Source organism: Agelaius tricolor, unplaced genomic scaffold, assembly GCF_023055355.1.
Source record: "Agelaius tricolor isolate 1412-34295 unplaced genomic scaffold, bAgeTri1.0.p SCAF_4, whole genome shotgun sequence".
In the NCBI taxonomy this organism is placed as follows: Eukaryota; Metazoa; Chordata; class Aves; order Passeriformes; family Icteridae; genus Agelaius; species Agelaius tricolor.
This window is the reverse complement of record NW_027269264.1, coordinates 10,698,851-10,712,519: the sequence shown is the minus strand read 5'-3', so window position 1 is coordinate 10,712,519 and position 13,669 is coordinate 10,698,851.

Here is a 13,669-nt window from a genome sequence, read left to right as displayed (position 1 = left end):
TAATTAGGTAAAATTAGGTAAAATTCATTCATACACAACTTCTAGAGTAAGGAAATTGGAACAGGTTACCCTTTAACCAACTAATTGTGGTTTTCACTGATGTTTGGAAGCAGAGGAAGTATTCTTATTTTTCTCCAGTATAATTGCATCTCATTCATGACTGTTGAATAGTTTATAAAAATAAGAGTAAAAAAGCCTCCTTAAAATTGATGCTTCAGTAAAAAACAACAACAACAACAAAACAACCAAGCAAAAAAGCCCAAGAAATTAGGAAGAGACACAAATCTGCAATTCAAATATCTCAGCATGCCAGAAATATGATCAGCTGCATACAAGGGTTGCATCTGCTCTGCTTCATTCCCACAGACAGCAAGCTGCCCACAGAGACCACACATCCTCCCACTACTTCTCCTGTTTAAGTTGCTGAAATGCTGCCCAAAACCAACAATACAAAATTTGACTGAAGCACTTTTTCAGTGTGGCCCCATTACTCACTTCAAAAAGGGCATTTGTTTCCACCTGGTTGTGGATTGCAGGACATCAGCAGCAGTATCTCTGGTTGTTTAACTGGTTTGTTGGCCGGGCAGAACATTCCCAAGGCAGCTGGCAGCACCATCATCACAGAGCTCTTTTGTAGTTTGATCCCTCTCAGCCCTGTGATGAATGCAGATTAGAAACGAATTAAAGAGCTCCTGCATGGCCAGGAAAACCACTCTTGTTTATAGGAGGTTTGTTTTCATTGGTCCTGAAAAATCTATTACTTCTCTCTTTTAAGTAACCTTTCTGCAGAGATGCAATTTTAACAAAGCCCTGCAAAATGGCTGCAGCTAGAGGGAAAAGTATGTATGTGAAGGGGGCTTCAAAGGGAAATGCTTTTATTATAAGCCTTCCCTGGTCTCCCTCTGATTTAATTTTCTTTTCTGCTCTGGGTCACTCTTGGTTTATTTCTAAATTTATTGTCTTCCCCTCCTCCTCAGCTGAAAATAAATGTAATGCAGAATCCAATTTGTTTTGAAACCGATTGTTTCAAGTGAAATCTGAACACAAATACTTCATACTGCAGCCTGTTTTGTGGATGAAGGTGAATGCACATGGGATGAAACTCTTCCGATGTGAACCAATACCACACAGACTGAGAGGTTCATTCTGCTCTTCTACCAGCCTTTTTTTAACACTGTTAATATCTATCAGTGTGACACACTATCACAGGGTGTCTTTCAAGGGAGGTCCTCCTGTGCACCCATGAGTTAGAAAATGAGTGACTGTGAGAGACATCTTCCTCAGCAGTTGCATGAAGCAGGGAGTGGGCCCTGAACCTGATACGTGTTTGGTCCTCCATGTGTTGAGCCAGGGGGGACTGGACAATCTTGGGTTCCTATGATCTCAGATTTAGATCTCTGCACCATGGTGCAAGAGCCAGCCATGCTGAAGCAGACAGGGTGATAGCAGAAGAAGAAACAAAAATGAAGTCATCTTTCAAGGAGTCTTCCTCCTTGAAGTGCTCTTCTAAGGAGTTTGTGTCTCCTTACAGAGTTGTGCTGATGCCCTTTGCTGAATATGGAGAGCCTGAAATAAGAGTGGATGTGCTGATGGAGTTACTTATCTTTTGTCACCGTAAAAAGATCACCTCTGGCTCCATGGTGGCCCCTGTCTTAATTCTCCTGCTAGTCACGATGCTGTGATCAATCTCTCCTTTGGCCAGAAATCTGTCATCATCAGGAAGCATGTCGGCAGCCTTTATTCAATGGTGGAGAGTGGAGGGAGGGATTAGCTACAGGGAAGCTCTGTGTTTTGCTGAGCATTTTGAGCTTCCCATCCAGGAGAAATCAAAATGACAGCCTTTGCTCTACCCAGGTGGAAGGCTCTTAGCATTTTTATGCTGCCTGCAGGAAAAAAGAAGCTGTAACCAGAGCCAAAAAATCTGATCTGGCTCTCCTGCTACTCTACATTTCTCCCTTCATGGAAAGAGGATTTCACCAAATTTTCTCCTAAATTTGATAGAAGTGGGAATAACAACATTTCTGTTTGTGAAATGATTGCCAGACTTATCTGCTGTCTGCAGTGCATGTGCTGCACCTCCTGGACTGCTCATTTCAAGGAGATCCCAGGACAGGCTGAGGGGCTGGCAGTGGCCATAGGGGAGCACATGCACCTCTTACACACTTGAAGCAGCTTAGTGAGCCGGTCATTGCAGCCTGTCAGACTGTTTCAGAGGCCTGATGTGCCATGGTAAACATATATTTAGGCTATGAAATTTGGAATTGATGTATAACTTAATTTGCATCTTGGTCAAACCCGAGTTTTATTCCATTTACTTCCCAGATTTTTGTGCATACTTCATTCAAAAAAGTTGACTCTTCCTTGCAAATAAAAATCTAGACCAGAGACAATGGGTTGTGTTGTCTGAATCTGTAATTCAAATTTCTGTTAAGGCATGGAAATGTCACAGTTCTTTTGGACAAACCATGTCTGCTCTGAGTTAGTCCCATCAAGACCCAGCTATTCATAAAGCTGTTCTCTTCTCAGCCTGTGGGAATACAAGAAAGACTGACAAAAATAAGGCAAATATCATCTCCAAGGAACTGCAAAGCATTTAGAAGTGGAGTTTGCTTTCTGAACAGCTAACATGAAACATTTCAGAGCACTAGTACAAGGCAGAACTTTGCAATGGAAGTTGTTGAGGCCAAACACTTAATGACCATGCATCCAGCTGCCTACAAGTGGGATTGGGATAAGCATCCCCCATGGTGCCTCCCACAAGCTGCAAAAGTTCAGGAGGGGTTAGGCTTAACTTCTGAGATTTAAATGGCTTTTTTCTTTTCATAAACATGAGGATTAGCAACTGCAATGTTTATACAGGGTTTTAGTAAGTAAAAAATAACTGGTTCTGTTTGTGAAGCCAAATACCATGAGCTGGGAGAGCAGTGGCAGCAAAACCAAGAAGAAGCCACAAATGTGCCTTTCTGATTCTGATTCTGATTCTCCAGCTATTGAAATGCAACTGGACAAAGACAGAAACCAGACACAATTCATATTTCTTCTGTTTCATTCAGGAATATCAGCCTGTTCACAGATGCAGTAGGTGGGAAATACCTCAGGACACAACACTGGTGGCATCCCAGCAGATCTATGCAGTACAAGGCCTAGGTAGAAGGGACACCGGTGGATGCCATGTTGGAGAAGCCTGAAGATGAGAACAGGAATAAAGATAGGACCTTGAAATACGAATCAGAAGCCTAGCGGTGAAACTGAGGAAGAGATGAGTTTTGGAGCTGCTATGAGGGAAAAAAAAATAGCCTACATGCACATGGAAGGTCTGTGGATAAGTGCTGTATGATGTGGGAATCATTCATTTATTTTTTAGCCCAGATAAATAGTGCCCTTTTTTGATTCCATTAACTGGCTTCCCTACCTGTAAGTCTGGACCACGACTCTTTGCCTCACAACAATTTCAAATGCAATTTTCTTGAGACAGCAGAAATTTGTTTCTATTTACTTGTGATTGTGAGAGTAATCTGTAGAGAATTAACTTGAACAAATGATGCAAAAGTAGCTGAAATTTTTGTCCATTGGTAGTTGACAGCATTCAGTGGATTCTCCAGGATATCCCAGAAGCTGCCACAGCAACTAAGGTGTTGGTCAAGGGGACCTTGGCTGAATGTAGAGAACCACCATCCTTAAATCAAGCACTACAGGGACATGCATTTTAGTTGTGGTCATCGTGTTCACCAAGAAGTGACTATTTGTCTTTTGCAGAATAAACAAAGCAAGCTGCTCGGTTCCCTGTGCCTTCACACCTATATTTAGTATTTAGAGTATTATGGCAAAAAGAAAACAATTATTTGTTTCAAATAGTGAAGAAATTAAGAAAAAGAACTTATTCTAGTTTCCAACACATTATTTGTAACATTTGTCTGTCAAAACCAGTAAAATGGGTCTAGACTTTAATTTTATGCCTTTCAAAATATTCATGGCAAAACATACTGATCAAACATATGAACATACATCTTTCTCTCATTTGCCTTCTCTCATTTGTGACTTCTGTGCACAAATAGATAATTACCATTGTCTCATTCTCCTCTTAGCTCAATCATCTTATTTTTATTATGCATACATACCTACAAGTGTGTATATGCTTTTAAATAAAAACCACTTTTCCTGAGCATCCACCCTTTCTCCTTTCCTAAGCATGTTTCCATGATTTCCTCTCAGGTAATTAACAGGTTTTCTCTAGGTTTTCACTTTCTCATAGGAAGGTCTCTCTGTCTCAGAGATGTTTTCTTCCAGCAAAAATGAGCCAAATTCTTTGCAGGACTTCAAGTCTCTGTGGCTTACCTAGAAAGGCCAGGGAGGTGACCCTGTTAGCTCCTGGGGAGGCACCTGAAGGCACTTGCAGCTTTGGCTTACCCAGCTGTATCTGCAGGGGATGTGCATCCATGGATTTTTAACCCTGTGCCTTCACACCTTTGTCTTTTTGGCTGTTTTTCCACAAGGCTGTGATGTTATGAGGACTCTTCTGTATGCTTATTCTCATCCCAAGCCCATCAAGGTATTTTACTACAATGAGAATAAAATAGCACAGGCATGAGCAAGTCCTATAGCAGGGGCTCAGTGCCAATTTGAAGGTAATTATCTACATACATATGCATACCAATAAATTTCCGAAGCACTTTGTAAAATTTTCTCGTAGAAGTCCCACTTCTCAGTTTTACCTTGATGCATTTCAGCCTGTGTAATAAATTTCCTACACTCATTCCTTGTAAGTTATTTAGTCCAGGATGCTATCTTCTCATTATTTTGCATTTACAACTGCTATTCACCACACAATTCATTCAGGCTGTTCTCAGCTTCCTTTAGGAAATCAGTTCTATGGTCTTTTAAAATTTATTTATTTTTGTGAAAGCACGGTGAGGATCAGCACTCTTCCTGCCTAACTGCCAGAGAATGCAGACATTTTCTTTAGCTATGAACATGGTGTCTCAAAAATATACATAGACCTAACTTAATTATATTTCCCTTAGGCTATTCAGAAAATGCAAAATGAATACTAATCCCTTTTCTCTCTCTTCACCCATCTCCACAGTCTAATCAAACAATTTTGTTCTAACACTGAGTTAGTATTCTCTCAACAAGATACATGCTATGTTCTAATGCCCTGGGTGTCATTAAGGCTTCTTGCAAAATGCCAAAATGTGAAGCCATCCTTCTAATGCTTTTTAATTATCTCATGTGTCATCTGAACTTGCCCAGCACTGAGCTCTATGAAAGCTCCAAACCCAGATTAACCTGGCTGATCCTGCAACCCCTCACAGTCTAGTCATGCAGTGATTGTTGTCTCCCATTGACTTTGTATTTTAATTGGTATGTTGTTATTAACAACTGACAGTGCAATGTGCTGACATCAAGGAATATACTAGATGGCAAATATTTATTCATGTAAGAGGGGAAAGGAAAAATAACTTAATCCCCAGACTTTGTCTGACATCCCTATTATCTCACAGTTTCTTACATTTTTTTATATAAATATAAAGAAATTAACCTTTAAAAAAAGAATAGCTTTGGATATCCAAATCTTTAAACTTTACATTTTTCTTTTCTTTTCTTTTCTTTTCTTTTCTTTTCTTTTCTTTTCTTTTCTTTTCTTTTCTTTTCTTTTCTTTTCTTTTCTTTTCTTTTCTTTTCTTTTTTTCTTTTCTTCTTTTCAATTAGGAGGCTCTTTTAGAAGTTAGTAATAGAAGTTAGAAACTAGTAAAAATAGTATGAAGAGGTGATGATATTCCAAAGACTTGTGTTTTATGGTTTTTTGTTTGCTTTTCTTTTGCTTTGTTTTGTTTTGCATTTGGTTTTTAATTTTGGTTGGGTATTTTGTTTCTTTTTATTTTGTTTTCATTTATGTTTTGGCTCCAGATTGTATTTTTATTAACTTAAATGCTTCTTAGAAATCTTGAAGAAAGATGAATGAATTTCCTTGTTTCACCCAATGGTTCTACGTGCAAAATATGATCACCTCACATTTACAAAACTTTTAAAAACGTTTCACATTGACAGAAATGTCCAGATGAACTTAGATCACATGAAGAACAACAGGGTAAGGAAGAGAGCTGTTTTTTTCATAGCATGTCCAAATAGAGTAAATTCTTACCACATTTATAATATGTTTCTAAAGATGTTGTCCACAGAATTATAATTTTTAACATTATTAATGAATGAATGAATGAATGAAGGGTTTTATCAAAAGTTACTGATCCTATCTAGGCCTGAGGATTTTGTGGCATATTAGAAAGTGTTGTCCTAATGAATTTATGGCTGACTAGGTGTGAGCCATGCAGTGCGTGAAGGCACCTTCCTCAGAATTACTCCAATAAAACACTGACATAGATAATGGATTGATGAGAAAGTCTTCAGTCTGAATAGTCATTGTGTTGCAGCAATTTAATCTCAGGCATTTTTTTTATTTATACTTACACTACAAAATAAGTTCAGTTGAGGTGGTTTGTTTTTTATTCTGCAAATATGTATAATGAGCTTTTTGTCCATCCTTTCCCCAGAAACCTTAGACTCATTAAGGAACTTTGAATTGACAGATACATGATGGTACCAAAGAAAATGTCTTCCTTAAGAAACAGAAAATAAGAAAACAAACTTTTAGGTGGAGATTGCACCTATAGGGGCAAGTGCAGTGTAGCAACCCATAATAACACAAGGTTTAACCTAATTCTCAATTCATTAGGCTATTAGTATGCTCATAAAAGAACATAAAGTACTAACATACTCAGAAGAGGCCATGCTTTGGCCCTCTGCATGGATGGCAATCAGCCATGCAAGGCTGAGCTATCTGTATCTGTTTAATGATGCTGTTTTGGTTTTTACCTCTTTTTATTTAGTATATCTTCTCCTTATTCTTTACATATATATTTGTAACCTATTGTATTAGTGTCTACTTTTCCCAGGCCCTTTCCCTGGGCAGAAAGACAAAACATATTCCAAAGCTCCTATTCTATCTTGGTTCTTCCTGGCTAACAAGGCCAAAAAACACCTCTTTGAGACACATATTTTTCATCAACAAAATACAATCCCATCTAAGGGGGGAGAATTTAGAAGGGGCTTGGACTGGGGGGAGAAAATTTCATCACCACTTGTGCTCCTAAATTTTTGCTTGTCTTTCAATTATGCTAATTTACCCAACTTATGAAATTGTATGCACACCCCATGGAGGAGTGGGTTTTGTGGACATTTTTCCATAACTGCCCTTGGAGGCCTTCAATGAAGATCTGCTTTTATATTTCCTGCCATACCAATATTATCTCGGAAATGTGTGTTGTTTCATTCCTAGGTTGAAAAAGGCATCACTACTTTAAGTGGTTTTCTCACCTTAGATTTCCCATTCTGCTGTGCGAATAAGAGCATATGGTGCTCTCTTCTGCTTTGTGTGATGAGTTCAGCGTGAAAACAGAAATCTTGAGCTTCACAGCTGCCTTTGTAAGTGAACATGTTAAGGGGTATGCAAGAGGCAGCTATGAAGGTACACCTTGCCAGAGGGGAAAAACACCAGTGGAATGCTGGGGAAAGTCAGTGGCGCTTTCTACAAGCTGTCCATGTATAAGCAGAGGTGGTACTGAGAATCTTAAATGCGTGTTAGAGAAGGAGATCATCTGCTGTGGGAACTGAAAGGTTTCTGCCTGACTGGCTGTCAGGCCAGAGGTTCTATGTAACTGTCAGAAAATTTGAGCTAACAAAAAGTCTAGTGATATTTAAATTTTTCTTGCTCTTCTACTTAAACCTTTCATTTCTTAGAGGAATAGGAATGGAAATGAGCTTTTTCTCTGTATTTGTTGAACCTGTCTCTCCTTACCCTTTTTTTCTTCATAGCTTTTCTCCTTCTGTTAGCATTCAAAAACACATAATCACATAAGCGGTTCTATGCGGTGCTTTTTATTTAAGAGCTCTGGGAATCAGGGTTGTTTCCACCCAAATCTGATTCCGACCATGCATTCGAGGTGAACGTGTTTTATACTCTATCGTTATATAACTTTCATGTTAATTATTAAACTTATATTGTTCTATTGTATACAGAGATTTCAGCTAAACATAGCCCCCTTTAAATTTCCAACATAGTTTCTCACGATTCTTCTTATGGTTATATAATAATTATATTTAATTACTAAACAATCATCACATCTAACAATTATATCTTTTATCATACTGCTTACGCAGGTGCAGTGATCTGAGAAAACACAAAGCCTAATATTTTCAAATACTATTTTTAACATTTTCCAGGGCCCCACTATCACTTCCTCTATCTCCTTTCCCCCTCTTCAGGATCTTTCTCCAAAGCTGATGTTGCTTTGAGGGAGCTAAACAAGATGCCCTCCAGAGATCCCTTCCCATCCAGCTCGTTTGATGGCTTTGTTATTCAGTGTCTGTGTGGTTCTGAGATCAGAGTGGCTGGGCACACTGGGAAGAAACCTGGGAAAGATGGAGATGGCTACTGAGCACCAGCCAAATACTTTCATGTGTTTGTAGCAGTGGGAGTAGTGAAAGCCTTTCATTTAGGCATTGTAGAAGGCAGCTTCCAGGGAGTGATGGAAAAGGAATTTCCTATCTGAAATTATAGTGCTTTTTTTTTTTTTGGTAGAGAGCTTCAGGGAATTGTGAGAGACTTAAAACATGAGCCTTGTGGTGGTCAAACTCATGTGTGTGCTGGGAACACTCAACAGATCGAGGGGACTGGCTGGAATGGCCACCATGATGTGAATCAGATACTGCTAAATTCTCTCCCAGAGAGAGAGACTGGTGCATTCTCCCATCCCCTGGGCTGGAAATATCACTGACCTCCACATGAAAGTAGCAGAGCAGACTTCTCACTCTGCAAAGAGCGGGATGGCTTCATTTTTCATATAAAGCGACTAGGGGTTAATGTGACTAAGAACAAGAGAGCAGTATTGAGAGATATCACCTCTGATGTGTCATATGAAATGATGGGAATGCGGGCACAGTCATACAGAAATGGACATCTTCTTTCATGTTACTGGAAACTTGACATAGCGACCTTGGGGATCTTATAATACCAACTTTAGTTATTTTAACCTTACTAACACTGAAACATGGGCTGAAATCCATATTGCATGGAAACCCTAGCAATGTCCTTAGCAGTGAATTGCAAAACTCTTACAATAGTTACATATTCATAGTGAATGCTACCTTTCACTACAGCAACTTTATGGGTGGGAAAATACAGAAACCACTTTCCTTCTATTTCATGTTCATCTTGTCATTAGTAACATATTAATCTTAAGTTGTGGACTACATTCATTTCAGAGAATATCTATGGAATATTTAAGTTGGAACAATGCTGGCATTTGTGGAAAATTCCCTGCTTCCTAGCACAATGATTTTCCCACCCAGTGGTTAATTCAATGGAAATTGCTACTGCACAGAATGCTAATACTTTCTTACTGATGTAATTTATAGATATAGAAAGATTTGCACCAATAAGACTTTTATTTCAGAAGCAATAATAGAAAATTCCATTGATAGATCTTAAGAAATGGTTATGCTTTATGAAATTTCACGGTTATGGTTCAGAGCATCACAGACAAAATTTCCACATTCGTTCCAAATATGTAAAGAGCTGAAAAACAGGATTTAATTTCTCTGACCTGTTAGTAACCTCATTGAAGCTTTTGCAGGGTGTGTAACTATGTCTAGAGGGCAAATAGATGGATCGCTTCTGTATTCTGGTGAATGAACAGGCCCTGAGTAAATGGGCAGAAGGTCATACAAAAGAGGGATACATTGGGTAACATACACTGGATTAGTCACCAGATTAGTCACCACTAGCTGGCATGTTCCTGAAGCTGATGCTCTCACCAGGTCTTCTGCATTTCCTTGACTCTGTCCAGAGGACACTGGTTTGTGCTGAGACTGGGCTGTGAAGGGTGGAACCCAAAACTGATGTGCAAACCTGATATTTTCCTGTACTAAACCATAGAGGTGCTACTCGATAGGTGTCAATGTCTTCCTTTCATGTTTTTCCATGAAGCAGCCTTCAATTTATACTTATATGTTATGGGGGAAATGGAAAAGAGGAAAAAATCCTACAACTTAGTTAAAAAAACCTCAAACACTTAATCACTCTGCATGTTTATTCTGCAGCAAACTCTTGGCACTGTAGTTGTGAGCAGTTTTGTTTGCTCACCTTTGAGACTGCAGAGGGCTCTCTACAAGTAGATGAACTTACACCTGCTCAGACCTGTGATCCTTTGTTGGAAGGGAGGAAGAAAGGAATAGCAATGGGGAGCTATAAACTCTAAAGTTCTTAACCTAATGTCTTTGAGGGAAAAAATCCACAGATTCCTTAGTGTTTATTTTCCCCTCCCTCTTCTTTGAGTATAGTATAGCAAGAGATGCTTTGAATTGTGTCTCTGAATATTTGCTTTTATTTTCACTCAAGGACCCCTCTGTGACATGGCAGTATTCCTGTGTTGGACACTGGCCTAATGTTCCCTGAAGCACTGGAAATAATTTTCACAAAAATTCAGACTCTAGGAGGTGGCTGCAAACCACACTGATGCATGCTGTGTGATATCAGAGTGAGAAAGCCTGGCGGCTTTGCTGTAGCAATGAATTGTTATTCCAATATAATTTATGATCAGGCTGGCGAAACCAGTTTGGGAGGGAGCTGCTTCTAAGTACTTCTTCTAATGCTCAAACTTGTTTGTGAACTGAGATGAGGAAAGATCATGTGTAACATTATGCTGTAGCTCTGAGGTGGCAGTAGCCTGTGACGTGTAGGAGGGACAAGCAGATGAGGAAAAACTGCTTTACCTAGACCAGCTGTGCCATATCCAGTGCACCAGACTGTGACAATTAATTCTTTCAGGGGTGTCTGGGAACTTCTTGGGAAAATCATGTTACTCTGACATCTGCTTGCACTACATGAAAAGCTTTCAACCTCACCTGCTTTAAAAAACTACCTTGTCTTTCATATGTGTGTTTTCACCGGCCCCCATCCCTCCCCAGCAGTACGTTTCTTTCACTCTGTGGTTATGAGGAGAGATCTTTGTTGTTAGCAAGAATAGCAACTGCTGATGTGGAGTCTTTCTGAAGGGATAGAATCTTAATTGCTCATTCTAAGTTTGTCTTTTCCAGGTACAAAATAAATCAATCTCAAGCTGTGTAGCTATTGAGAGGAGACATTTCAGTGTAATGCAGAATGCAACTTTATGTGTGAAAATGGCATACCTTGAAAATCAATTTCAAGTCAAAATGGGGTGTTGATTATTTTCACTTATTATATTTATGAGGCACTAAAGGGCAAGCCACAGTATGTAATTTGGTCAATACTGGTCTATTGCATGTGCATATAGCCAGTTAATTATACATTGTACTTTGCAATGCTAAATGTACCGCTCAGGTCACATAACTGCTGATAGATTGTATTGTAGGCTGAAGAATGGATCTTGTATTACAAGATTAAGATTAATCCACAGAATTAAGACAGATTCAGAACTGTGGCAATTGGTTTTGAAATGATTAATGGAGAATGTTATATGTCATTTTCCTCAATAATGACATTGTACTTACTTCCTTTGCTGCATAAAACATTTCAGGATGTGGATGTGTGAGGGGATTTATTTCATTCCTCTGCAGAATATCTTAAATAAGAGTGGAAAAAGCATACTGAGACCATTATGCTTTTGGTTGTCAGGCTGTGCAACCATTTGGTACACAAGAAAAAAGGAGCCACATTCTTGGTATGTTTGAGGAAGAGGATAGAGCTGTGCATTGAGCTCTTCATAGAAAAAGTTTGATCTCCCTGTCTCCTGGAAGAGGAGTATGGCTCACTATCAGGTACCTGGAGTACTTCATGTCACCCACTTGATAGTCAAGTGGCCCTGCTTAGTCTTTTCTGGAGCACAAGGATACCCAAAGAATTATGGCAGGTTTGGGCCATACTATGAACTCCCTTGTAGACTCCTTGCTTGACCCTGGGCAGGTGACACAGGCTCTGTCTAGTATTGTACAGTGCATTCATGGGGTGTTTTTCTCCTGTGGCTGCATTCCAAACAGCTTGATTAGACCATGGCTGTGATCAATGAATTCCTACCTCCATGAAACCCTTCTGCCCCATAAAGTAACCATAGTTTTTTCATCTAATTTTTAGTGCACTTTGGGTTCCATCAGGAAGCAAAACCTATTCATAGTGCAACTTTCTGCAGTCCTGGCAGATTGATAGCTGTTGACTGGCTCTGTACTCTTAACTCCCTGCTAAAAGGAGGTGAAAATATGTACTTTAGAGGTATATGCTGTTTGTCACTGCAGTGCTTTCTCTGTCTTGCCTGCAGATATTCATCATTTCACAAGGCTAGAAGCCTCAAACTTATGTCTTTAGAATATTAATGTGAAAAAATCTCAGAGAACTCCTTGGGATTCACTGAGTTTCAGTCTGCAGGTTTCTATTTCAGTCTGTTCTTATTTTCTCTGTTGAATTTTATTTGGCCCTGGTGATTTATCTTTTTGTAATTACTGTTTGGGCTTCTTGAAGTGTGAGTTTTTTTCAGAAAATCTGTTTGTGATGCTTATTCCTGAAGGTGTGGCAGTGTGCAACAGCAGCATACCTGGTTGTCTCTCTTGCTCTGTTCCTCACCACTCTGACCTCCTTCCAACAGCAACTCTGTTCCTTTTAAGATTGGGGAAATTATGTTTTTTTTTCAATCCCTATTACTACTACAACTTGCTGATGCTCTGAGAGAGTTGATGTGTACTTTTTCTGGGTAAATAAAGCCTATACTGACTATAAAAGCCAGAGATCCCACAGAGCATGAAATCCCCTTCTCCATTTTTTCTTCAATGTTATTTGCACAGCTGAGTTTCACAGAAGAGCACTGCACCTGGGGAAGGTGGTGGTGTTTTTTTTTTGAAGGGGTGGGGTTTGGTTTTTTGTTGGTCCATATTAGGACAGGTGATACTTTGAATGTAGACCAAGTCTGATAAATGTTATGATGAGCCTTACCATAAATTCACATATGCCTGCTCCCTTTCATGCATGGACAAGATTTTAGTAGGACTTCTTTCAGCCCCTGTAAATTTAAACATATTTTGCACCCAGTCATCCTTGTGTTTCTTCTGGTGTCTTTGAGTCGGATAAATTATCATTGTTGGAATCTCTTCTCTTGGAATCATTACATGGGAGTACAAAAGATGCAGAGATGGTTCTTCAGAAAATAATGAGTGACTGTCCTTCTCTACCCAGAAAAAAATTCTTGGGGAGGTGCTAGACATCTCTGCTGTCAGCTGACATTATCACTTTAAATCAAGTGAAGCAGACATTGCAGATAATGTCTTACTGCCACAGAGCAGGTAACCTTGACAAACCTAGAGGTAACAATTTTAAGTCAGGACTGAGACACACACTGGCAAGTCCTGTAGTAAAGGGAGTCTGGTCTTGCAGCTGTCACCTGTGGCTACAGGCATTTGGACATGTGTCTCCAGCCTGTGAATTGAATGACAGCCTCCATGAATACAAAATTCTCCTTTCAAGTTTTGGGACACTATTGATGTAGAGCAGTTTCAAAGCACTTCTCCTGTTTTCTTTGTTCTTCTCCCTCCCACAGCAGTAAGTAAGTCTCCCCACAATAGCCTTCAGCCTGTCCCTTGCCCTTATAGA